Source organism: Ambystoma mexicanum, chromosome 3q, assembly GCF_040938575.1.
Source record: "Ambystoma mexicanum isolate Mex_15411 chromosome 3q, UKY_AmexF1_1, whole genome shotgun sequence".
Classification (NCBI taxonomy): domain Eukaryota; kingdom Metazoa; phylum Chordata; class Amphibia; order Caudata; family Ambystomatidae; genus Ambystoma; species Ambystoma mexicanum.
This window is the reverse complement of record NC_090926.1, coordinates 652,904,539-652,931,084: the sequence shown is the minus strand read 5'-3', so window position 1 is coordinate 652,931,084 and position 26,546 is coordinate 652,904,539. Positions and strand designations below refer to the sequence as shown.

Here is a 26,546-nt window from a genome sequence, read left to right as displayed (position 1 = left end):
ATTGCATTGGAGTACAGATAGGGAGGAATGACATATGAGGAGGGGCACAGAGTCTGTAGGTGTTGTTTAGTTATGTACTTACCCATGGCCATGCTAATCCCTACATCCTTTCCCACCCATCCCTGCCTCTGCAGCCCTAAACACCTCCCCATTGAGCTTGCTTTAATCAAGCCTTACCATCAGGCTTTGCATTCAAAGTGCCTGCCAGTGTTTGTTCAAAGCAGTCTTCTGAGAGTTAATGGCTGAATTGGAGTTGTAAACACGCTGCTGGTGTAATAAAAATGTCTTACCAGGCCTGCATTCAGCCACTCAATTTATAAGCACTATGGCCCTCATTACGACCCTGGCGGAAATCGAAAAACGATGGCGGAAATGCAATACCGCCATCGAATAGCGCTCGGTGCGATTATGACCCGTCACCGTAAAGTACGATGCCATTAGCGACACCGTAGTGAACGCCAACGCTAACTGCACAAAGTACGCGCACGCGCGCCATGCCAAACCGTAATTACCACCATGGCGCAATGGTACGCAAATTCTGACCCTAGCGGGCATGTACCTAACGCCATCAAGCATGGCGGAAAGTACCATTCCGCCATGGTGAGAAGTAAGGCATCGTGAATCAACCGTAAACCGCCCTACTGAGTGCCTGTACACCACTCCCTGGCCACATTGCACAACTCCTCGTAGGTGCAATGAAGTCACACAATGCAACCAGTGAAATGTACAAGTCACCCATGCATGCCAACGAACAAATGAATCTAGGGGCTCCAAGTGCCTTGTGAGTGGCCATCCATATTTGCCATGGCACCATTGCCGTACTGATGCAGCACAGGCATGTGAAGGTTCAAGTACAGCAACATGAGCAGAAAAATGAGACAAACAAAAACAGGCCCCCCCATCGACTGACACCAGTGTAAGACAACATTCAAAGCAGTATCCTGAGGGAGACTGCACCAACCCTGTACTCCTGCCAGTAAACAAACCAACCATCAGCATAAGCATGTACCACACAAGTTGGCAGAGTGACTGAGCAGCCAGGCCCATCTCAAGAGGGGCCAATGGGAGCTGCAGGGCACAGATGGCACGAATACAGAAGCCATTCCAATGGACATGACCTCAGTCTCCCTCCAAGAAACGCACGCAAACACAGGCACCTGTGACCAGCCATATTCTGATAATCACATCATTCCACCAATCCACCTGGCTGACCGGCATCTGTTACACAAAAGCTAATCCCCGCCCCTGAGCATGACATCATTAAAACAGTCATAATGGTAGCCCCTATCCCTGACCACACTGGGCTTCGTAGGCAAATGCGGCCAGTACAGTACCACGCAACTATACTCAGAAGCCGGAACCCAATGCAGATCTTCTCACAATACATGGCTCCACAAATAGGAATATGCTACATTACTTGCAAAGAATAACGCTACACGGTTAATATCAGAATAGAAATTTAATGGACCACAAAATCACCAAGCCCATACAGCCATTAGGTCATTAACCCCAAAATATATTTCATTATTGCGGGCTGCATCCGCAATAAATGACCAGCTTCTTCTTGTGTGACGCCCTGTTCCTTCATGGTACACAGGGGCTACATTCACGTTCAAAAAGGCAACATGGAAGCGCCTAGAACCGCAGGGCCGTCCCATTAGGTAGGCACTAGTCCAGCTGAAAGGTCGAAATGTTGCTCCTAGCCACTAGTACTGCGTAAGGGCATGTGGCCCATTGGCGATCGTCCCATAAGATCGTAATGGTGCTCCACTGATTAACTCGAAGCAGCAGGTGTCGGGAGTAAAAGCCATCTGCAGGAGTGGCATACAGATGGCAGCGGCAAAAGGGGAGGAGATACCTGTCACCCAAATGAAATGAAAAAGAATAGTATGGCCATCAGAACTTGATTTGTATTACTCACTTCAATGATCACACTAAATCTACAGCCATATGCATGCTAGCCCACTCCAAAGGATTATTCCCACCCAAAAATCACTTGCCAATCATAACTATAAAAATCGAGGTGAAAACACTATTACAAACGAGTGTTTGTGTGCATGCGTCTGTCAAAACAGAATCCATTCGATGGGATTAGTAACGTGCATAGACACAAGTGTTTGAAGGCGCGTCGAGACAGGGAGGGTTCAACAAGGGCAGATAGACGATGGTCCCACTTTGGCAGCTCTGCATCACATAGCGCAGGGGAGGTGGATAGATTCCAAAAAGCCCTGTACATGGCAAACTCCCCATCAAATCATCTGTCCATGCATCCATACATCATTCCCTCATCCCGGTATGAAAACGCCTGATTATGTACTCACATAACATGTGAAATTTCCATTGAGTCTGTGCGTAATGCAGTCTGCAAAATCCACCGTGCTCCAGGCCGGAAATCCAGTGTTGTGAAGTAACATGTATTTGAGAACGTCCTGCCTTATCGTCCACTACGCTATTGCGCATCCCATACTATTCATATCAATCATTGCATTCTCGCCATGGCCCCTGTCCCAAGGACATTAAACAATAGAACGTTATATTTGCAGTCAGACCTGTGGGCGTCTCCTCGCCGCTAGCTGAAGACCGAAAGCGCCGTCCTTCGAATTCCTCATTTGCAACATCACGTCGAAAAGGCATCTGTGACCGCTTGAAATCACAAATCCATCCATGTAGTGCGGCAATGTGTGAAAATGCAAAGTGGCTTCACTCACAAATGGGACGCCCCGCCCGTCGGTGAACCGCGGTACAGTGCTGCATGAGGGTCCACCGTTAATCGAGTACTACATTGCACTGACCCTTCACAAGTTTGTTCGCGACTGCAAAGATAGTATGTGAAACAATGGGACCATAGCAGAATGAACATATGAACCAATATTTCACTGCCATCGGGATCAAATACATGATTGTAATAGCAAGATGCCATGCGTCGAATTGCAGCGTTGTGTGCGTGACGTGCTCGCCCAAAGGGGATTGCAGCTTGCACAGGTGGAAAGAATCACCACAGGTGGAGGCAATACAGCTTGAAAACACATAAATTGCACACCCAACCCCCTCACACAACCACACCCACTCCAAAATGCTACTGGCAGGACTAGCGATGTTGGCCCTGGGGGACCTGATAGCACTGCAAGTACTCCAACTTCAAGAAGAAGACGAACACCAACTACTACAACAACCGGCCGCACAGAGGAGACGCAGGAGGAGGAGGAGGGCAAGGCAGGGCCAACAAGGCCCGCCAGCACAGCCTCTACCACCACGCAGGCAGCCCGCAATCCCACGCCTCGAGCACATCCGTTCAACCTCACGGATGAGCAGATCCACACCCTCTACCGTTTGGACCGGGACACCATAACCGCCATTGTGGACATCACACAGGCTGACCTTGTCAGCATGATAGATAGCCCAACCGCCATCCCACCCCTACTGAAGGTGGTGTCTGTACTCCACTTCCTGGCCACAGGCACCTACCAGCACACAGTCGGACAGTTGCATGGCATTTCACAGCCAGTGTTCTCACGGACACTATTGAAAGTGCTCGATGCCCTCCTGAAGCACGCAGACGACTACATCTCTCTACCACGCTCGGAGCAGGAAATTACGAACACAAAAGTGGGATTCCATGCACTTGGCGGCATACCGGGTTGCATTGGTGCCATCGACTGCACCCATGTGGAATTGGTCGTCCCACATGCCATGGAGGCCCAGTACCGCAACCGAAAACAATTTCATTCTCTTAATGTACAAATGGTGTCTGACTCCAACAGGATCATTACACATTGTTGTGCACGCTTTCCTGGATCAACCCATGATTCTATGGTCTTGAGGAACTCTACAATACCACGCTACATGGAGCGACACGCAGGGAACAGATCCTGGCTACTCGGTGAGTCTCATTTCATGCATGATAATGTGGGGTATGTGATGCGGCAATGACCTGGCAGGAAGGGGGGGGGCGTACGTAGCAATGTCATTCCACAAACATCCTTTATTGTCCACATACAGGTGATGCCGGGTATCCACTGAAGAGATGGCTCCTTACACCACTCCAGAACCCACAGAACCAGCATGAGGAGGACTACAACCATGCCCACTCACGTACCCGTGTAGTCATAGAACAGGCATTCGGCCTACTGAAGACTCGTTTCCGCAGCCTCAGCAGGTCTGGCGGGGCACTCCTGTACCGCCATGAGAAGGTTGCAAAGATGGTCATGGCATGTGTCATGCTACACAACATGTGCGTACGTAGAAATGTGCCCATGCCCCCTGACGCAGAACTGCAAGCACCTGATGATTGGCAGCACCTCAAGGAGTCTGCGAGGCACAGGAGGGCCGTGACATTCGTCAGATTCTCATTGATTCATGCTTCTAGCACTCACGCCTGGTGGCTGATACATGGACACGGGACTTGTGGCACTGTGTGTGTCTGGAACATGCACAATATGGACTGTACGCCTATAAAGGCCTCGTACACAAAGATCAATGTCCACACATCTAATTGGATGATCGTGCATTGTTTATAGCATATGTGAAATTATGTTACACACCCCATCGACCCGCCACCCAAGTGAGCCCAACACACCCCCTCCACCCTCCTACCTCCCCCCCGAACACCAGTGTCCGAAGATGCTCATTGTCAGTGGGCAGACGCTATTGCAAGCCCCCTCTCCGGGTATCAGGGGCACCCCTGCCTGTGGAGCGCAGGTTCCTCCCAGATCTACGTTGGGGGCTGCCCTGGACGGAACTTGCAACGGATGATGTCTTTGCCTGCTCACGTCCATGCATGTCCCTAAGGGTTTGTGAGAGCTCAGTGAGCACACGGCGCACAGCGGCAAGTTCAGCACATACGTCTTTGGACGTCGCATGCAGTTCCCCCCTCAGGCTCTCGGTGCTTCTCTCCATTTGTACTCTCAGGCTCTCGGTGCTTCTCTCCATTTGTACTCTCAGGCTCTCGGTGCTTCTCTCCATTTGTGCCCTTAGTGTCTCTGTACTTCTCTCCATTTCTGCCCTAAGTGTCTCAGTTGATGTTTCTATGGCTGCCTTAGTACCCCCACATTCATCCGCATGGTCCTTGAAGAGCGTGGCCAGTTGCTGCTGTTGCACGATCACCTGGTCGAGGGACTGTTGCCTCTGCTGTGCCATGGCCATTTGCGGTGGTGTCACAGAGGGGCTGGTCACCTCATGTTGCCTTGCCACAGGGCTTGTGGGGGATGGACAGTCGTCGTCTTGTGGGTGCCCCTGCGTGGTATCCTCATGGTGTACGGGATGGAACAAACAGGGGGATTGAGACAGGTCATGGATGGATCTTACTTCGACATCCCCGTTTTCTGTGTCGGAGCATGCTGCCATTAATGCAGTGTCACCTATGGTGCTGCTGCCACCAGAAGCAGTGCCTTCTGTGGCATCCATTGGGGGGACCTGTGGTGGTGCTGTTGTGGGCATGCTGGCTGCTGGGGTGCCTGTTGAAGTTCCCTCCTGTGTGCTGCCACTTGATTTGTGCTGCTGCCGTGTCTTGATGCGTGCAGCTGAGGTGGAGGGTCTTTGGCCGTTGGTCTTGGCCCTCTTTGCAGGTGTGCTGGTAGGGGTGTCCTGGAGCTCGTCGTTTGAATCGGACCCTGTGGTGGAGTAAAGGAGGGCGAGCGTTATTAATGGGTCTGTTGAAATTGGAATGGCAATGTATCACATGCATTGGGGTGGTACCTGAGGGTGATTTGGGTCGGGGCCTTGGAGGTGGTTTCATTTTTGTGTGGATTGAGGATGCAGTTGTTTTGCAGCCTGCAGTTAGGGTGTGCCTGCTGCACGTGTAGAGGGTGTTTTTAGGATTTTTAATTATTTATGTATTTAATGTGAGTTTTAAAGTGCGCTATCAGGCCAATGTATGTGGACGTTCTCCTGGACATGTGTTACTGTTGCACTATGTGGACACATGGTACTTCACATGATTGGACATTGTGTATTTAGCATTGTTTTATTTGGCCCACCTACCTGATTCTTCGGATGTCTGCACTCCTTTCTCCATCCCTCCGACTCCCTCTATACTCTCCATTCCAATGGTGGAAGCACAGATTTCTTCCCAGGGGGTCAACTTGATGGGTGATTCCGATCCTCCCCCGGTAGCTGTGGCAATGTTACGGTTGGCGGATAGTATGCTCCGTACGCGTATCCGCAGGTCGTCCCATCGCTTTCTGCATTGCTGTGGGTTGCGGGGTGCGGTCCCCACCGCACTTACCCGCTGTGCCACCAGGGCCCATATGGCCTTCTTGTTCGCAAGTGCCGTCCTGGTCATTTGCGTCGAGAAGACGACGGCAGCATTCTCCTGGAGGGTCTCTGTGAGCACGGTGAGTTCCTCACGGGAGAAGTGGACCTGCCGCTTGCGGTCGCACGCTTTTTTCGCTACCTTTCCCATTTTTATTGCTTTCACTAGGGTGGATGACGGGTTGGGATGTGTCTCAGGGTAGTATTTTTTATGGTTGTGTGGGAATTCTGATTTTATAGGTGTACGGCGTGCTGTTTCCCGTTCCGGGACCATTTTTTTACTTCCGTTTCCGTATATTTACGGTCACCGTACTTTCCGATTGCCGCTCATTACGGTGACCGCTCAGATGGGTGGCGGAATTGCACCTAGGGCGCCGTACGACGGCGGTGAGGGGCGTTTTGGGGACATTTCCGCCATCGCAGACTTTGCACTTCCGCCATGACGTAGTGCTCGTGCCCGATGGGTCGGAATTAGCCGCACTTTGCTCCGTCGTGCAATGGCGGAAACGTTATTTACGCTATGGCGGTCAGGTCAGTCACTTTCCGCCAGGGTCGTAATGAGGGCCTATGTGTGTTCTTCACTTAAGTCCTGTTGACAACAAGCATTGGCAAAGCCACTGAAATCCTGTTTAGAACACGCACTGGCAAACCAACATGTTTGGCTTGTGCGTAAGTTGTACACTTTTGCCAAGCAGTGCTATTAGATGCCCAGGCACTCGCACCATTTTGCCCTTGCTGCCAACAATGGGTAGTTAATACCATTACAGCTGTGCCTGACAAGTGCCTTTGTCATGCCTACAAAAAAGCCCAAACTGTTGTCATTGCCAATGCTCCTCTCTCCTCTTTGCCTTCCCTTCCATATCCTGTGCCAAGTCTCTAAGCATCTGCATAGGCGTTTACCTCCAACGATATCCTGCCCCGACCGTTTTATGATTCTAGATGCCCTTTGCAATGTTTCTTTCAGTATCAATGCACCCACTATGGAAAGCCACCGCCGCTCTCTCTGTGCAGGACTGTGTCTCTCTTTCACTCGTCCTGCTCTGTCCGGGCACATCTCCTGCGTACTGCTTTCCCAAAGGAATGGCTTAGTTCAAATTGCTTTCATGTGTCCTTATTTTAAAATATTGTGCTATGTTCTACTTCTGGCTTGTAGAGCGCTTTAGGAAAAGAGAACTATATATAATCAATACAAATAAATATGAGCGAGGCGCGTGTCCATCCGTCAGCCCGTTATTCACCGTGTTTACTCTAAAGCGCATGTTGGTGTGATCATTGAGAAACGATGTGCCCCACCCACAATGCGCTGGTGTTGCGATAATGTTGGCCCCTGTCCTCACGAGGACTAAAGACAACTCTATAGTTGTTGGAGCCCTTGGGGGTATTTTGCCACATAGCAGTAACAAGATGAGTAACACAATGGCCCTCATTACGACCCTGGCGGAGAGGGGTTTACGCCAGCGTAATGCATGGCGTACCTCTCCGCCAGATTAGGACTTTCCGTAGCGCCATGGTGATTTTTACGCCCGGATTTTCCGGGCGGAAAAATCCATGGCGCTACGGGTCCTCTCGTTAATTACGCCACCGTAATCTACGGTGGCGTAATTAACGCCTTCCCCACTCCCATTATACCCTATGGGGCAAAAATGGGAATGGGGAAGGGTAAATGGGGATTGGGGACTTACCGCCCCGCCAAGGTCGGAATGGGGCGGTAAGTCCGCCAACCCCCATGGCGGAGTTGGCAGCTCTGCGCCATGGTCCATGGTGCAAATTGCACCATGGATCTCCGCCAGGGTCGTAATGAGGGCCAATGAGTTTGACGAGCGAGAGAATAATAGCCATCTCTGATTTGCTGTTCCAGTGAGAGTGCGACACTCACCCCAGCACCCGGTAAGCAATTGCCCCCCTAATTGAAGGGGTGGAAAGGTGAGAGAACCTACATAGGTAAGGACAGGTAGGAGTGATATGCAATGTAACCAAAAAGGGAACTCTCAGAAGCAGGCACTGCCACTGGAGAACTTGCCCTGTACTTCATCTTATTCTGGTAGGGTGACCAGACGTCCCGGAATTTGGAGCCCTTTCCCCCTTTCTCAATGTTATGTTCCCATTAGAAACTGCAGTGGTTCAGGTTGTTTGTAGCAGGTCTTCATAGCTGGCAGGCAGGAATGCACAATCTCACACAGAAGAAAAGCTGCATTTTACAATTTAAGATAGTGTTAGTTTGTGATAAATTAATTGTAATATGTGTTTCTTTGAATAGTATAATACGCAAACTTGCTTCTACTCCAAACGCTACTGAAGTGCAGTGCCCTGACAGCAACTTTCTAGAGTTAGTCCTACTTTTATGTTCGTTGCCATGTCCCGGTTCTTTTATTTTGAAATCTGGTCAGCCTATATTCTGGTCATTCTCCAGCTGCTGCTTGTAAAGCAAAACATTCTCAATGAAAAACGTATAGGTGAACACATGTTGCTCTTCGTTGTTTTCAATCGAGGCACTCTGCGCAGCTCTGTCAGTCAGTGTTGCACCCTGGGACAGAAGGACGCGTGAGAGCTGCCTCTAGATTTGTTGTTAACGTGTGTTGTGTGGCATGGGTTCCTACAGGTTTTGAAACGATGAAACAACCTTTTAGCGTTACCTTCCCTCCAGAAGGGTATCCACCCCACTCTGGGTCTGTCTCCTTATCGCTAGTAACTGTGGGCAACGTGCATTGAAGCCACCTGTCACCAATGGGATAGCCCGTCAATTCTAATGGATGGAGCCGCTTTGATCAGGACCAGAGCATGGGGGCACGCACAATGGACGCTCTGAGTACACACGTAGGCTGGATCTCGGCTGTCGATCTACCAGCATCGTCTGCCGGGTGGTACACGCATCTCCATTATGCACTGCTCCGTCATTGCAAGGCAATCACCGCTGCACGCCTTGTCCGCTTGTGCTGGAAGAATTTGGAGCTGTCATTTCTCATGTTAGTCACGTTATAAACGCAGTTGTTGTGACTTTGAGGAACCTTTTGGTGATATCTATTACTTGTACCTTTACGACCTGATTTGGTAGCTGCTTAGGAATCCTTGGAGTTGAGTAATGGGCTATCCGACGCTTGAAGCAGGAAGAACAGACTTTTCAGGAGGGATTGAGCCCTTGAAATGTAGATTTCCACACAAGACGAGAATTTAATTAATTTTGGAAGACCAAAGCATATTAAGGCCTGGATTTGAAAAAGGCAATGGGACTCATTCCGAGTACGGCGCTAACCAATGGCGCTATTAACGCCTTGGTTGACGCCGTACCCGGAACGGCAGCGCCTTGGTGGATGGCGGAATCAGGGCTGGACTGGGAACCAAAAGTGGCCCTGGAAATTATTTTCAAAGTGGCCCCATATTTCGCCAAAGGAGCGAGCATAGCACGTGAGCCCAACCCTTTTATGAGGGAATTGTGAGTATCCCCCAAGAAGATGTTCGATACAATTAGTCCAAATTAGTGCGTTTAAACCATGTTTAAATCATATATGGATTAACAAAAATTCATGTTTTAAATAAGTTCATGATCTTGCAAATGTCTGTCTTGGGTTGATTAAGTTATGTATGAAGAACCACTGCCCTCTTAGACAAAGACAATTTCCTGCAGAAAAGGTTTGCATTTGGGCTAATTTGCATACCCACAATGCATTTGATCCACACTCATTCCACACTCAATCGGTTAGAAGAAAAGGCAGAGGGTCATGGCTGCACCTTCTACAAATTAAAAGAAAGTTAACCATATAAAAAATAAAAGAAACAACTTGCAAAAGAAAAATTCTGAGAGGTCAATTAACTGTGACACGTTTGACTTGCTGTAATCTTGACCCGGACAGGCTAAACAGCATCAAATATTTTAAAAATGAGTTTGGAAAAAATATATGAATTGAATACTGACTTCATATCTGGTCGGCTTGAACTCTGCATTAGTATTTTGTTATTGGTTTTATATAGTTTGAAACTAGCTAGCAACAACAGAGTGCGGTGACAGGGAAGTTACAGGTTGTAGTAGCTTGTGAATCCCACACTAGGGGGTCGGCATATAACCAGGGTATTCAGTCCCATCCTGGAAAGGCCTCAGTATGGTGTTCCAGTAGGCCAGGTGCCGGGCGTAGCAAGAGAAGGTCTGTCTCCTGGTTTAATCTAGATTTGTGCAATGGTCTAGCAGTACACTGAGTCGCGACTCGAAAGTAGGCAATGGTTGCCTTATGTGTCATGCGGGCAGTTTTGATATGTGTCCAGGATGGTTGGGAAGTCTACTGTGTGCTTTATGCATGCTGTGAACACAGCCCATATGCCTGAGTGGTACACCCCTCCCATGTCTCATTGGTACACTGTTTGACCACTTGAGTTCACTGAATACGTCTGTACACTTGTCTAAGTGTTAGGGAGAATTCTCGTAAATGTGCTAATTCCCTTCATGTTAGAGACCTCCAGCAACTTTGCTGGATTTTGAGGACTTGATTTTATTACCTAGAAAGTGTGTGAGCCTTTTTTTCCCACTCTTTCATGTGTTTTGATGTGTGTTTTACATTTGTGTTCTTTGATTATGGCGTTTTAGATAACTCCATGGGCATCATCTTTTGATGTGTGTTACACAGCACCTTCAGTGCAGTGACACAGGGATGTCTTTTAGACTTCCCAAAGGTTTAAGTACCTTCTCTGGGATAAACTACTGTTTCCCGGAGAATGTAAAGTGAAATTGACTTTACTAGTCTTTTCCAACTTCCTAGACCCAGCACACACCATCTTACAATGGAGTGCTGGAGGGGTTACATAGTACTCCCTGTGTCAAAACACTCATGTAGCAGTCAAATGCTACCCTTTCCTGTTGAAAAGGCTGGTGGCAGTGGTTTTTCCCGACCGTGAACACCGGTAGCTAAAAATCACAGGAGCCATGTTTTTCAAGATGGCACCTTAAGCCCCTTTGTTTAAACAGGTCCCGGTCTTCTTTTTTCGCCATTTCTTTTTGGAAAGGTCCTTCTAGTGTTTGTATCTGAGCGCCAAACCAGGTTTGGTCCCTTTGTTCGTGTGACTTTGGCGGGCTTCAGGACTGAAGTCCCGCCCTTGGCGTCTGAGTTTCTGGGGTGGGCAGGAAGTGAGGGAGGTGCCCAAAACTCCCTGTGCTTAGTCTCCTAGGAGCCCCAAATGCACTCTGGCATGATTGGGTGGCTGACTGTCCAGCAAGGACAGCCACCCTGCTGGGTGAGTGACAGCTATGCTGGAATGAAAGGGAGAAAACTGTTTAAAAGGCGAGCCTCGTCGACTGGAAGGCAGAGTCGACCACTGGACTCTGTTGAAAGAACCGAAGACGAGCTGGAAGAGGACGGCTCCTGAAACCACTGGACCGTCGATTTTCCCGGTGAAGCACTGTTGCAGGTCCGAATTGCCAAACTCCATTCGACAGAGAAGCTCCTTCAAGGACGGCTTCTTCCTTTGAGTTGGTGGGACAAATCAACTAGTAATACACCTGGATACCATTCTCAAGGTTGGTTAGGTTTAACCAGGGAGAGGGACACCAGTTTGTGTTCTTGAATCTAGTGTTCTTGAATCTACAGCTACTCGAACTGAAGTGACTCCATTTTGTTTGCTTTCTTCAACGATCCAGTGCAGTGCAGGAGTCCCCGACGTCCTCTCTCTTGTCCCCACGACTGAGGCTCAGGAACAGCGAGATCTGCAGGAACTGCCAGGAACCACGACTTCAGCAACATTTGTTTTCTTCATACAAAGGTACTGTGCCAACCCAATTGAGAGAACGCCACTCTCGCGGTGAAAGTTCGTGAAACTTTCCCAACTCGCAGGCCTAATCAGCCTGTGACCCCACAAATGATTCTTTTTCACCTAAACTACTTCTGAGAACTTTTACAAAGACTTTACCGTTTGATACCAGAACTGCTCTTTCCTATCCAGAACGCTAGCCCATTGACGGCCTATTGACTTGAATTGAACTATTCTGGTGACCTGAGACTATTTGCACTGCCTAGAAAGTATATGTAATCTATTCAATTTACATTTGTCCTTTTTGCTCACTGCTAAGTAACTGAACTGCCATTTGGCTCCTTTTTCAGGGGAGCTCAAACTGTCTCATAAAACTAGAGTTTTGTATTGAAGTGTATTGGTATATAATATTAAGTTGTCTTCTTCTAGTGAAATGTTTTATAAATGATTGTTTAATAAATTAATAAGTGTTTTACCAAGAAACCTTGTGTATAAGTGTCTACTTGAACCACTATGATTGAAAGTCCTCTGTGTAACTACGTGTACTGCTCACATTCACTCTTGAGATAAGCCTGGCTGCTCAGCTCACTACCAACAAACTGTGTGGTACAGACTGATACCAAAGGTTGGCCTTGCTTACACATGTAGTCCTAATTGTGTGTGGTGGTCCCAGAGGGTACTGCATGCAATTCTGTCTAACAACAAGTTTTGCATTCTATAACCGAGAGTGTTATGTTACATCTGCGTGGTACACATACTACACAGCCGTGGCTTTGCACACAGCAGTGTATATTCGAGTGGTACACATTGGACAAGACTGGAGGACCCCCACTGTGTGAGCCATACTCATACATTGAACTAACTGATACAGCGCATAGCACGAATATGCGCTCAACAAAACCTGCACATGCATCTGTGCTCCCCAAACAGTGCATTGCTGCAGAGCATGCAGTGTGCACCACTACATTATACAGCGCACAGCATGAATGTGCGCTCAACACAACCTGCGCATGCATCTGAGCTCCCCAAACAGTGCATTGCTGCAGAGAATGCAGTGTGCACCACTACTTTATACAGTGCATAGCATGAATATGCGCTCAACACAACCTGCGCATGCATCTGAGCTCCCCAAACATTGCACTGCTGCAGAGCATGCAGTGTGCACCACTACATTATACAGCGCATAGCATAAATGTGCGCTCAACACAACCTGCGCATGCATCGGAGCTCCCCAAACAGTGCATTGCTGCAGAGCATGCAGTGTGCACCACTATATTATACAGAGCATAGCATGACTATGCGCTCAACAAAATCTGCGCATGCATCTGAGCTCCCCAAACAGTGCATTGTTGCAGAGCATGCAATGTGTACCATGTGCATACACTGACATGTGTCTTCATGTCTGAGTGAAGGAGTATGCGTGCCATTTAACACAGGCTGCATACGTGAATGGGACACTTGTTACAAGGAACCAGGCGATGTGCTGCTTGTGCTATCATGCCATGGCATGCCATGAACAGGGGCCCAGCTGAAGGTTGTGATGCGTGCTTCCTGGAGTTATATGGATATGCTTTGTCATGAGACCACATCACACACCCAGCTCAATATACTGTTGCTTAGTCATGCTGAGGTTTTCTACTAAGCAGAAGGATTGGCCTATGTTAATGCAACATAACATCTCCAGTTCTAGGGACGTTGAGGTTACAATGCAAATCCTAAAAAGGATAATGATTTGTTATTTAAATGGCGCTTTCGTAGAAACGGAAGTTGGTACTCGTTTATGGACTTCAGAAAGATGAATGGCTGAGTTGACCTTGCAGGGATTTGAACCTGCGACCTGCAGATCGCACATAGATCACAGCAGCAAGCTCTCAACCCGCTGAGCTATCTTAACGGTAAAAATAACCCAGAATTCAGCAACTCGTACTCTCCAAGGGCAGTGCTTATGGCCAAGTTCATCACTTTATGTGCAGAGCCCTTGATGATGTCATTGAACAATTTGTTGATGTAATTGGAACTAGTGTAAGCGCAGATATTTGACTTTCTTTTGTGATGAATTGTGGGACTTTTTTGGCTCGCATTGTAACATTCATGTCTGGCGAAATTAAGGTTTTCTGCCAATATACAGTTCAATAACCGCTTCATATACATATACACCCTTCAAGGTTTGGAAAGTAAGGATTCAAATGTGAGTCCAACACGCAGGTAATGACTAGTCCTCCATTTACAGTATGTGCTATTTTGTACTGATCTTCACTGTTGCTTGGCACTGTTGCATACTGATTTGCAAGGTTCATTTGCACTGTTCCAGCCCTATTTGAATTATCAAACAAAATAATAAAACAATGGCTACTGTGATTTTAAAAGTGCTGCTCTTTGTGTTTTTTTACCGTCTTGTGCGGGAGGCAGTGTGCAATGCAGCTCAGTGTGATGACGAAGAGGGCCGCTCTATTGACTTTATTACCTCCTCTCCTGAACTCACCAGTAGCCAATTCAGGGGGTGGGGGGTATACGGCAGCCAAGCTGCACTGGTGTAAAGATATACAACAACACGTGACACTTGACATAGTTTACTGTCTAGTAAAATGGAGAGGTGAGCGAAACTGGTGCGGTGCTCACATGTCACTCGTGATGAACGACCTGATCGTTGTCAGAGCCTTGCAAGCTACAAGGGGAATGAAACACTTGGCCCATGCGGCAGAAGAGGAGACATGGGCTCTGTCAACTACGCTTACCTTGATCACGCCATAGCGAAGAAGGCCCCTCACTGCGGCCTACGCTGCCCTGGCAGTGCACACCAAACACTTCTTTGCCCAGCCCGCACTGCCAGCCTGCCCTGCACCTGACCTGTGCTGCTGCGCAATGTGTGTGCAGGGGCAGGCAGGGCATGTGCGGTTTCGGTTCCCGTGCTAAGGAGGCAGCCGAGGCCCTCATGCGCAGGCGCGCAGCCTAGCTTCCCAGCCCAACCCTGGAAAGAAAAAAATGTGCAGGCTGTGCCAGGCGCCAGCGTGGCGTCAGTGGTGGCAGCCTGCACTGCAGGCAGCCAATTCACACAAATCACCCAGGCGGATTCAGGCGCCAAAGAGGCCCTGCAGGCCAGAGGCCTACCGGGGGATGTCCCGGTGTCCCGGTGGGGCAGTCCAGCCCTGGGCGGAATCACCGCCCCATTCCAAGGTTGGCGGGGCGGTAATTCCCCATTCACCAAGGCTCTTCCCCATTCCCAAATGAGCCCCCATAGGGCTCAATGGGAATGGGGAAGATGCAAATAACGGTGACCGTTCATTACGGTCACCGTTATTGGCTTGGAGGCCCCTTTGCGCCCTCGACTTTAACACCTGCTCAAAGCAGGCGTTAAGGGCGAGGGCGCAGAGGGAACTCGGAGTATGGCGGTAAGGGAATACCGCCACCGGTCTCGTTACGGGTGGCCGCTATCCCTTACCGCCATACTCGGAATGAGGCCCATTTGTCTATAAGCCGAAACACGTGTCATCCAAGAAGGGCTGAAAACCCCCAAAAAAAAAAAAAATGAGAAATTCTGTGAAAACTTATTTGACTTGGAACTTTATTGATTAGAAGAACGGGTACAGTGTAACCAAAGAAACAACCTACCTTCGCACAAAAAAGTGCAGGCACAGCCCAGTTTGTTTTACGTTAGAAACACAAGCCTGTTTTCCAACCTTGCCAATATCACGCGGCCTAATTTAAAGCCAATGTTGGCAAACGTAAAGGGCCCAGTGGGCAAAAATGACAGAGGGCCCAGGTGGGCGGGTCATGGAGGCGGAGCCTAGAGTGGCCGGTTGAACAATGTTGAACTTTAGGGACAAATGCTACTTTGTGTTTTTTTTTTTTACAGTTTTCTGTGTTGGGGGGTCTGACTCTAGCTAGAGACAGCTGGGCCCCCTCGCCAGGTTTTGCTGTCGAATTGAACGATCAAGCCTGAAGCTAATGTTGAAAATAATAGGGTTCAGGGCAATGGAAGCGGAGATTACAGGAGGTGATGTCATAGGATCATTCCTACATCATTCAGAACCATTTTGTGCATGTTCCTGGTGTTCTTACCCCACACACTTGAAATGTCATTGAACATAACCAATTTAAAGGAGTTCACCTTTTAATCTCAAAACATAACATGGGTTACCTTTTTTGTGGGTGATGCTTATGGCACTTGAAATATCCCTTAACTCCACTCCAACCCATCACCTCCATATCAATATCTCCTACAGATCCACAGGGCCCTGCTGCAGGGTATTGCATGGAAATGGAGAGGGAATAAAGGCAGGATAGTGAGGGAGAAAAGTAGACAAGGGGCACGTAACATGAACACTGATGGGACAGGAGAGGTGAGAATGAAGGAGGGTAGAAGCGTGAGTGAGTGATTGAGAGTGAGCGAAGGCAGGAGATAATGTGATTGAACTTATCCAGGTGAGGGTAAAGGGGTAATGTGTACAAAGTATTTTCTTTATTTTATTTTTTATTTTTAAATTTTTCACAGCAACTAGACCCTATGGTATTACAGCATTAGTACAGCATATAGGTGAGAAAGCAAGTACAAAATGGTCAATACAGGAAAATACATAGGTCCAATTGTTACTCATAGTTGTCGAACAACCATGTCGTGGCTTGTTTGTTTGTTTGTTTTATTCACTTATAATGTGCACCAAACCTGAAGGTAACCAGGTGCAACAGTACAGAATATGTGAGGCTTGAAGTTGCATAGTTCCAGATTACAAGCAAAACAGAATATATACAGGCCATAGAAGGTCAGTTGCAGATTATATATTTTTGTAAAGACCGGGAATGATTGTTCATTACACATGTGAGCAGCTAGAGGGTTGCAGAGTGTGGGAGCCGTTACACAGAAGCTGGCTCCACCAGACCATTTTCCCTTGAAGCATGGGGTAAACAAGGAAATGCTTGAGTTAAATCTGAGCATGCATGCAGGTGAGATTTGGGTGATGCAGTTGTTGAGGTGCGGCGGACATTCTTGTGGACACAGTTGTGTGTGATGTACAGTGTTATAAATTCTACACAAGCTTTAACAGGGAGCCAATGGGCTTTGCGTCTGACAGCAGAGATGTGGACGGATCGTTTGAGTCCGAAGTGCTTTGTTTCGGAGTAATTGGAGTTTGAGCATGTTGGCGTTGGAGGTACACCTAAGAAGGACATTCCAGTAGTCCATTTTTTAGAAAGGATCAAAGCTCGAACATGTGTGATGCAGTTGCTGGGAGAGATGAACTGCCTACTCAGGAAAATAAGTTTAGCTGTGTAGGCAGTGGAGGATGCAATATCATTAATCTGTCTGGTCATAGTTAGGTAAGTTTCGAGGTAAACCCCAAGGTTTATATTTTCTTTCAGACCAGGATGGATGTGGCGTACATGCAGAAAGATATAAAAGTTGATTCAAGGTATCCAATCCTATGTGGGGAGCCGATGACGAGGAGCTCTGTTTTTCATCGTTCAGGCAGAGGTTGTGAGTGGCCTTCCAATTTTGGATAGTGCTGTAGAGTGTGTTAATTATGATGGTATCAGTGTCATAATCACCAGAGTGGGACGAGAATCTGATTATCATCCACAAAACTGGTGTAGATGATTTCTCTGGAATCAAGGAGGTCAAAGAGGGGTTTTGTATAGGTTTTATAAAGAGTGGGTAGAGAGACAGGATCCTTGTGGTACACCACGTGGGGCTGGAATGGCATCAGCAGCTGATTCCCCTATGACCACCCACATGGTCCGACCACTGAGGAAGGATATTATCCATGAGGTAGCTTCTGGCGAGAAGTGGGAGTGCTGATTCAGGTGTTGACATTGGATGTTGTGATCAACCAAAGGCCACAGAGAGATCGAGGAAGACAAGGATCACTAGGTTGCCAGTGTCCGGAATGGAATCCATTTGTATTTTTAAGTCCAGCTAGGCGGTTTCTGTGCTGTGCTTATGGCTGAAGCCCGATTGCCATTTGCCGAGCAGGTGGTTGATTTCTAGGAATTGCTGGACTTGTGCATAGGCTAGGCAGTCCAGGATTTTTTACAATAAAGGGACAGTAGTAATGGGATGGTAGTTGGTCAGGATGGAGGAGTCCAGGGAAGTTTTCTTTTAAATAGGGGTGTCCCTGGTGAAGTTGATTATGGAGGACACTGTGCTTGTTGCGAAGGATGCGTTGGCAAAGTCAGTGATGATAGGCATACAAGTGGGAGCGTAGCGCTTCACGATATGGGCGGGGCAAGAGTTGCCTTTGCAGTTGGACAGTTTGAGTGTTTTAATGGTAGCTGCTACTTGCTCAAATGTAACTTGACTTAATGCAAAGGCAGGGATTTTCAAGGTGCAAGCCCCTATGGGGAGGGGGGTAGCCAGTTCGAGCACCTGTGGCTTACTGCCGATCAGGGCCTTTTTGGCATTGATTTTAGAGAGTAATGACTCAATTTTGAGGCAGAGGGCATCTTGAATTGTGGTTCACCAAGTTTTGGCAGTGTGTGTACTAACAACGCAAACTGGCCAAGGGCAGGAGAATGGGGCAATAGATAATAAGGCACACAAGTGAATGGAAATGCAGAGTGAAGAGGATTAAAGGGCAGGGAAATAGAAAGCCGGGGTTTCAGGAGTGTAAGGAGTATGGGGAATAATGGAGGTCTAAAGAGTCAGGGAGAAATGAAGTGTGAGAGAGGGCAGGAGAAAGGAAAAGATGGGAGACAAGTGAGTGAGGAATGGGCAGTGCAGGGGCAGCAATGTAAAGGCAACTGGTGTGACGTAGGTAATGAGGGAGGGACATATTGGGTGAAGGTAGGCAGGTGAGTATGTATATTCGAATAGCAGCAAAATGAGGAAGAATGCAGTATCTTTATAACAAAGAACCTTTGGCAGAAATGGAGAAAGAAAAGGCGAGAGGAGGATTGAGGGAATGAGTCAAGAACAGTATATGACATAGTGTTCAAAAAGAGCAGGAACGAGTTGGATAGTAGAGAGGAAATTGTTAGTAAGGAAAAAAGGAGGACAACAAGTATGATAGATTGCAGTATGGGAGAAAATGGAACCAGGAGGGAAAGGAGTAGAAGGGGAGCATATTTGTAATGAGAGGTGAGCAGGTTCTTGCTCTAGCTGTTCTAGCTGCCCAACTATACGCAGTCACAGCTGAAATAGATAAACAAACAGGTAAACAATAAAAATACAGCAATTTTGATAAAGAATGTATGCGCCACCAGCACCCGCAGTTTCAGCTTTCTGTCAACCTGATTTCTATAAACCGATTAGAGGTTGATTATCCAGACACAGGGGTGCCTGGGTAAAGACTGTTGTCCCTTAAAAAAGTGTGATTTTTGGGTGGTAATAAATGGGAAGGGTTTATCATTTTTTTTGTATTTATGTATTTAGACATTTATATAGTGCACCGAACCCTGAGGTGTCTGGGAGCATTAAGCTTAAGAATGTGGTTACAACAGTTACAAAGTGCCAGGTACATGAAATGGGAAATCCTAACCTCATGTTGCAAGGCATTTACATCAAGGCATGCGGTCACAAAGGTAAAGTCCAGGTACATGATATGGGAAAGCCTGACCTCATGTTGCAAGGTGGCTACATCAAGGCATGCAGTCACAAAGGTAAAGTCCAGGTACATGAAATGGGAAATCCTAACCTCATGTTGCAAGGCATTTACATCAAGGCATGCGGTCACAAAGATAAAGTCCAGGTACATGATATGGGAAAGCCTGACCTCATGTTGCAAGGTGGCTACATCAAGGCATGCAGTCACAAAGGTAGAGTCCAGGTACATGAAATGGTAAAGCCTGACCTCATGTTGCAAGGTGGCTACATCAAGGCATGCAGTCACAAAGGTAAAGTCCAGGTACATGAAATGGGAAAGTCTGACCTCATGTTGCAAGGCAGCTACATCAAGGCATGCAGTTACAATGGTAGAGTCCAGGTACATGAAATGGTAAAGCCTGACCTCATGTTGCACGGCGGCTACATCAAGGCATGCGGTCACAAAGGTAAAGTCCTGGTACATGAAATGGGAAAGTCTGACCTCATGTTGCACGGCGGCTACATCAAGGCATGCAGTCACAAAGGTAAAGTCCTGGTACATGAAATGGGAAAGTCTGACCTCATGTTGCAAGGCGGCTACATCAAGGCATGCAGTCACAAAGGTAAAGTCCAGGTACATGAAATGAGAAAGTCTGACCTCATGTTGCACGGCGGCTACATCAAGGCATGTGGTCACAAAGGTAAAGTCCAGGTACATGAAATGGGAAAGCCTGACCTCAAGTTGCAAGGTGGCTACATCAAGGCATGCAGTTACAAAGGTAAAGTCCAGGTACATGAAATGGGAATGTCTGACCTCATGTTGCAAGGTGGCTACATCAAGGCATGCAGTTACAAAGGTAAAGTCCAAGTGCATGAAATGGGAATGCCTGACCCCATGTTGCAAGGCGGCTACATCAAGGCATGCGGTTACAAAGGTAAAGTACTTAGATTCAATAAGATTCTCCAACATTCCCATTAGCATGCTCTACTATGCTAATGAAACAATGGAGAATTGTATGCTAGAGAAAAACAAAAAAACACAGAAAACATTTTCTGTATGAAATTCCTCTCTCTGGTATACAGTAAACACCATAATTCCTTGCTCTTTATGACTATCCACAGTCACTGCATTCCCCTTTATTAGAAAGCCGGGATTGCACATGCACACTATCACGCAAGACAGCCCTTCTACTCTTTTTACTGTTATGTTTGTAATTCTCCCTCATTGCCAGCTTTAAACCATTCACACATATAACCACCAATCAGTTAAACAAACTCTACATATAGCCTATCAACATATTAAACTTCCACATATCAACTGCCACTTAACAATGTTCAACAAATCTTTTGCAACTGCATTTCCTATACTTATACCAACAAATTGTACATAGTGCCCCTATACATACACATATCCATTGAGCAGTGAGAGAAGTGTAAATATCAAAGGGTCAGTATGGAAGTGCTCATGGGAGCCACAGGAGGGAAGTGCCAAGGGATGCCAGGTGGGAGGTCACTAGCTAACTGCTGGGGCAGGGAAGTCCTAAAGGTGTGGTACATCTTAACCGTAACATCCCTTTAACAGAGTGTTTTCCTGTTAATTAAATAGGTTTTTATAAGTGAAAATATTTCATAATGTTACATCACTGTATATAAGTTATTAATATTCCTCTTTTAACATATATGAAAGAACTATAAACCTCCTTTAACAAACATATTTTATGCAACGCATGCTTATGTGTGTCATGATTAGCAGCGAATGCTGGGGATGCAAGTCATTGTTCAATTGCCTAGAGCATAAGTCTCGATCATGACCCTAGCCCCACCAAACCATTCCCGTTATCCACTGCACCTACCCAGCATCCTAGTTCATTGTCCACTATTCCCTCATAATGTGACCAATGGCCAGTGCTCATAGCTTTTATGGCCAGTCGCCAGAAACCATTTGGCATGCGCTTCGGCCATGCCACATACTCCAAAAGGCAAATCAAAGTAGACATTTGTAATTGCAGTGGGCCAAGCCCACTGCCTACAGCAGCAAAGTTATATCAATATTTTTTGTACTTAGAGTTCGACACTTTCAAAAAAGTAAAACACAGGACCGATTTGAAAAAGCATGCTTTCAGAATCAGAGTACACATTTGCCATTTCTCAGGAACAGGCCTATTGTCCAGGCACCAAAGCTATATCACAATTTTTTGTACTTACATTTTCACTCTTTAGAAAAATAAAACACAGGACAGATTTGCAAAACCATGCTTTCAGGTCCTTGTTAATATTGCTAGCGAATGTTTGCTGCAATCCTGTAACCCCATTGCTGGTCCCGCGTAGTCATGGCCAGTAGCCATTTGCCATGACTCAGAGAATCTGGACACTGCCCATGGCCACACCGTATACTTCAGTCACCAAAGGTAATTTACCATTGAAACCTATCCCGATTTCGAAATACTTTTCCACATAGCTAATCCCTGGTGGCCATGCCCACTTTAACCCCATTGCCAGTCCCTCGTGGTCATGGCCAGTAGCAAGATTGTCTGGCCATGACTCGAACAATCTGGCCACTGCCCATGGCCACATGCTATACCTCAGTCACTAAAGGTATATCACTATTTTTTGTACCTACGTTATGACACCTTTCTAAAAATTAAAACACTGACACATTTGTGAAACCATACTTTCATATCCTTGCCAATAGTCCTGTAATGGCAGGTTTTTTAGTGACTAACCAGCAAAAAATACATTTAACGGCCCTAAAGGCCAATGCCTGATTGATTACATACTCATAACGGGCAAAGACTGGTTAAAAGTCCAGAACTTTGAGGTAAAACCTAGAGTGGGCAGCGACCATAGCCTATTAGATTTTAAACTTATTATGACTAACAAACCCCAATCTGGAAGGATATTGGAGGAAAGAGCCCAGGAGATTGTGGTCGTGAGTGATACCCGGAAGGTAGTAAGGTGGTCAAAATTGATGGAGGAACACAAAAAATCAATATGTATGAAATATCACGTGCAAATATCGCCGCCATTTGTAATAATGGCAATTTTTGCCTACTCGCCCTAGCTGAATATGAAGAAATAAAATGTAAGCTAGAACCTTTTTTTCCCTTTTTCGGTGTCCCGATTGAGGAAAAGAGTTGTCAGAAAGGAGGGGTGGTATGATACTGAGTGCCATGAAGCCAAGAGAAAGATTGTTAAATGTGCCAAGGGAAAGGCCCCACCAACAAAGCCCAATTATTAGCACTGAGACAGTGCTATAAGAATCTTCTAAGTACCAAAAAGAGGGAATTTGCTAATACTGAATGGTGTAAACTCTACAAGGTTGGCAGAGCTAAGGATGGGGTCACCTTTTGGAAATTGGTGGCACGAGAGGCTAACGAAGCTGACAAGATCCCCATTTGTTACATTTCTGGGAGTGAGTGGCAGTTGCATTTCAGTACTCTGTATAGTAACTAGGACTGTGATGCTATCGCCGTCACAGCGGTTAGGCAACGGCCCCCCACAGACATGGGTGAGATCACCATCAGTCTGAAGGACGTTGTGGAGGCGATTGGCAAGCAGAAAATGGCGAAGGCCGCTGCCCAGATTTTATTCACATTTACTTATTTGAAGATGATCCTGCAACCTGGTCCAACGTCCTCCAGGCAGTCTTTAATGCAATAATCAAGACAGGAACCATCCCATCATCATGGCAAAGTGTGGTTTTGGTCCCATTATATAAAAAGGCTGAAAGGGACCTTCCAGCAAATTACCAGCCTATTTCTCTATTGGACTCTGCAGGGAAAGTTTTTGGCAAGGTCATCTTGAATAGGCTACAGGAGTGGGCAGACGATAGGTAATTTCTCCTTTGCAGGCAGTATTTCAAGCAGAAAGGGAAACAGTGGACCAATGTTTGATTTTGTCCCTTCTTTTGTAGAAATATATCAATCTCTAAAGGGTGAAACTGTACTCATTATTTCTAGATCTTAGAACTGATTTCCATAGTGAATCGAGGGACACCATGTGGGAATATCTGCTTAAGGGAAAGTGTCCAAGTTATTTAGTTGCGCTAATACGTCAATTATACTCCAAGAACTCGGCACAGGTAAGGTATGGTTTGGAAGGTGAAGTGACATCTGAGTTCCCAGTTTGCAAGAGAGTCAGACAGGGCTGCGTGGTGGCCCACTTGCGTTCTTGTATACATGTACAGGAGATAATTGACGCTATTGTGTCTGACTGCCAGGACTGTCCTAAGTTGGGAGAAAAAGTATGCAACATTATTTTATGCATATGACACTGTATCATTTTGGAATTTAAGTGTAAAGAACTTTGTTTGGTAGTCAACACAGAAAAAACAAAGGCAATGGTATTTCGTCCAAAACATTCAAAACCATCTTCCCTCCGATTAGTATTGGACGTTGTTCGTCTTGAGCAAGTCCATAGTTTCGACTACCTAGGAATTTGTTTCCAAGAAGATGGTGATTAGGGAGAGCAAACTGAGAGGGCTAACCTTAAAATGAACAAACATTGGGGACCAGTAAAATTTATGTTCTGTAAATTGGGAAGCAGAGCAGTTCCCCAGCCGTAATGCTGCATAGAGGTCAAACAATCCCAGCTTTAATATATGGGGCCAAACTTTGGGGACAAGGCAACATGAAGGTACTGGAAGTGTCAAAGTCAAAGTTCTTAAAAAACTGTTGTCTTTGCCCCTGAGCGCTCTCACTTGCTCTGTAAAAATGGAATTGGGAGTTCCCTTGATCGGAAACCTTATTTCATCAAGACCAGTATTATACTGGTTAAGGTTATGCCAAGTAGAGGAATTACATCAACTGAGGGAAGGCTGAAGCACCTCATGTCGTTCGCTAATAGGGGGAAAAGCCTTAAGTGGGTGCACCATGTGAAGAATTCACTGTGATTTCAAGGAACTAGTTTGCTGTGGGAAACCCTGCAGGGAATAGATAGCAAAGTGTGTCTGGCACTTAATGTTGCACTAAAAGCTAAATCAGAAAGACGTTTAGTACAACAAGCTTCCTGTCATAATCTGTGTTGGGCTGGATTATGGCTATGTGTGTGTTATGATGGGTGGTGATGTCAATGACATCACTACACCAACACTCCACTCCATCTGGTTCAGATATCTTACTTATAAATGAGTAGCCGGTTTTGAGAACTATCTGGACCAACTCTGTACTATTCAGGAGAGGAGCTTGTATGCAAGATTTAGGCGCGGAATGTTACAGGTGGTCCCTATTACGAAGAAGTGGAAGCTGAATGATAGTGAGGCATATCCACTATGTGGAGACCCAATGGAAATAATTATCCACTTCCTTTTGCTTTGCCCTGCAACCAAAAGACATAGACGTTTGTTCCTAAGCCCACTTACAGAGGGCCTCAGAAACACCAGAGAGGCAGTGGCTTTATGTAAACAATTGTGTCGCCAGCACGTGGTATTCACTATCTCGCGTTATATTTGTAGGAGCTGGTTTCTTAGAGAGAATACTCAACTGACATTAAATGTAATATAGAGCAGATTGTCAAAAGGAAACACAATGTTTAGCATGTGAAGTTTGCAGAAACATTCAAGGTTGGGTGTATAATCTTTCTAAAATCTTTAATCTTTTGTGCACATTCATCAAATGGCAACAAAATTATAAGCCATATAAAAATGTTCAGACCCCCTCTGATTTTGCCCCTATTGACAAAATCCCACCAGACTTTGCAAAAACATTCAAATCTGTGTCTTAAATCTTTTTACAAACTTCTGTGCACATTCATAAAATGGCACCCACATTTATTGAGATCCCTCTTGGCATAACAGCAGCAAAAACTGTAGAACCATTCAAAGTCAAGTCTAGAATGATATCACAAAATGTCATGAGGTTTCATTGATTGGTGCCAAATTTATAAGCCATCCAAAAACTGCTTTTCACCAACCCTGTATAAATATGCAGGGATGCCCCGAACATCTGAGATGTTTGCGGACTTCCTAAAAGAAAAACACCTGTTTTTTGGCTTTTTATGGCCATATCCCATCCCATCATGATCAACACTCACCTCACCAAATATTGTTTAATTAGTTTGACAAGTGCAATCTTGTGTGTTTTAATATGTTTTAACGTGCTGTCCGCAGACAAAGGCAGCATCCACAGATCCAACATGGTGACCGCTTTAAAATATCTGATGCAGCTCACATTTTTCACCATTCAATCGGCGGGTATGTTCGATGCCCGCGGACATCAAGCCGCCACTTGATTGGCCCAGGGTGGTGTCCGCGGACCAATTAGGGAAGTGAGTCCGTGGACCGAACCCAGATATGACACATTTGATTTACATACTTTTTGGCTGTTTTAAAAAAAATACTAGACGGATTTGTACCAAATTTACAAACGCACACTCTCGGGACCAAGCCACCGCTCCTGGTGCAGATTTTGTGAAAATCCATCCAGCGGTTTGGGCTGTAGGCATGAGACATTTTTTGTTTTCATTGCATTTATGACTAAAACCACACATTTTGGGACCCCCCCTATAACTTTGCACTCCCTGTACAGAACCTCACCAAACTTAGCAGAATCAATCTGAGGGGGCCAAATACTTTTTTTGCAAAGTTTGGTGAGGATTCGTCTGGGGGGCTGGGCAAGGTTATAAGCAGGACAAAAAGTGTTATTCCTATGGGTTGAGCAACTTAACCATAACTACACAGCACTACCGCAGGCTGTGTAATATATATATCCATGAAACATTCGAAATATATTCCTGAGTAATGTCCAGAGAAGAATTTGGAGGCAGCCGCCTGTGCATGCAAAATGTCAGAATTGTACGTTAATGGCTTTGTAGTTTAGAAAAGCTTAAACAGCTTTTAAGATGGGGTTTTCCATAGTATTTTTTTTTCTCCCAAATGAATTGAAAGTGTCCGCTTCGAGTTTTGTCATAATAATAATAATAATAATAATAGTAATTATTATTATTATTATTATTATTTGGGATTTATATAGCGCTACGAACCCTCAGGTATCTGAGCGCTGCTTATTATTACCCACGGTGTGTGGTGCTCATTTATCGACCTCGGAAGGATGAAAGA

At 46.2% G+C, this 26,546-nt stretch overlaps 1 long non-coding RNA gene across 1 annotated transcript in view; it reads right to left on the bottom strand.

The window, feature by feature from the left end:
* LOC138582856 (uncharacterized) overlaps positions 1 to 14,899 on the bottom strand; it is a 66,030-nt gene extending 51,131 nt beyond the window's left edge. Inside the window, exon 1 of the long non-coding RNA XR_011305092.1 lies at positions 14,715 to 14,899. This is a non-coding gene — a long non-coding RNA (uncharacterized lncRNA). The remainder of the gene's footprint in view (positions 1 to 14,714) is intronic.
* Between the last annotated feature and the right edge of the window lie 11,647 nt (positions 14,900 to 26,546).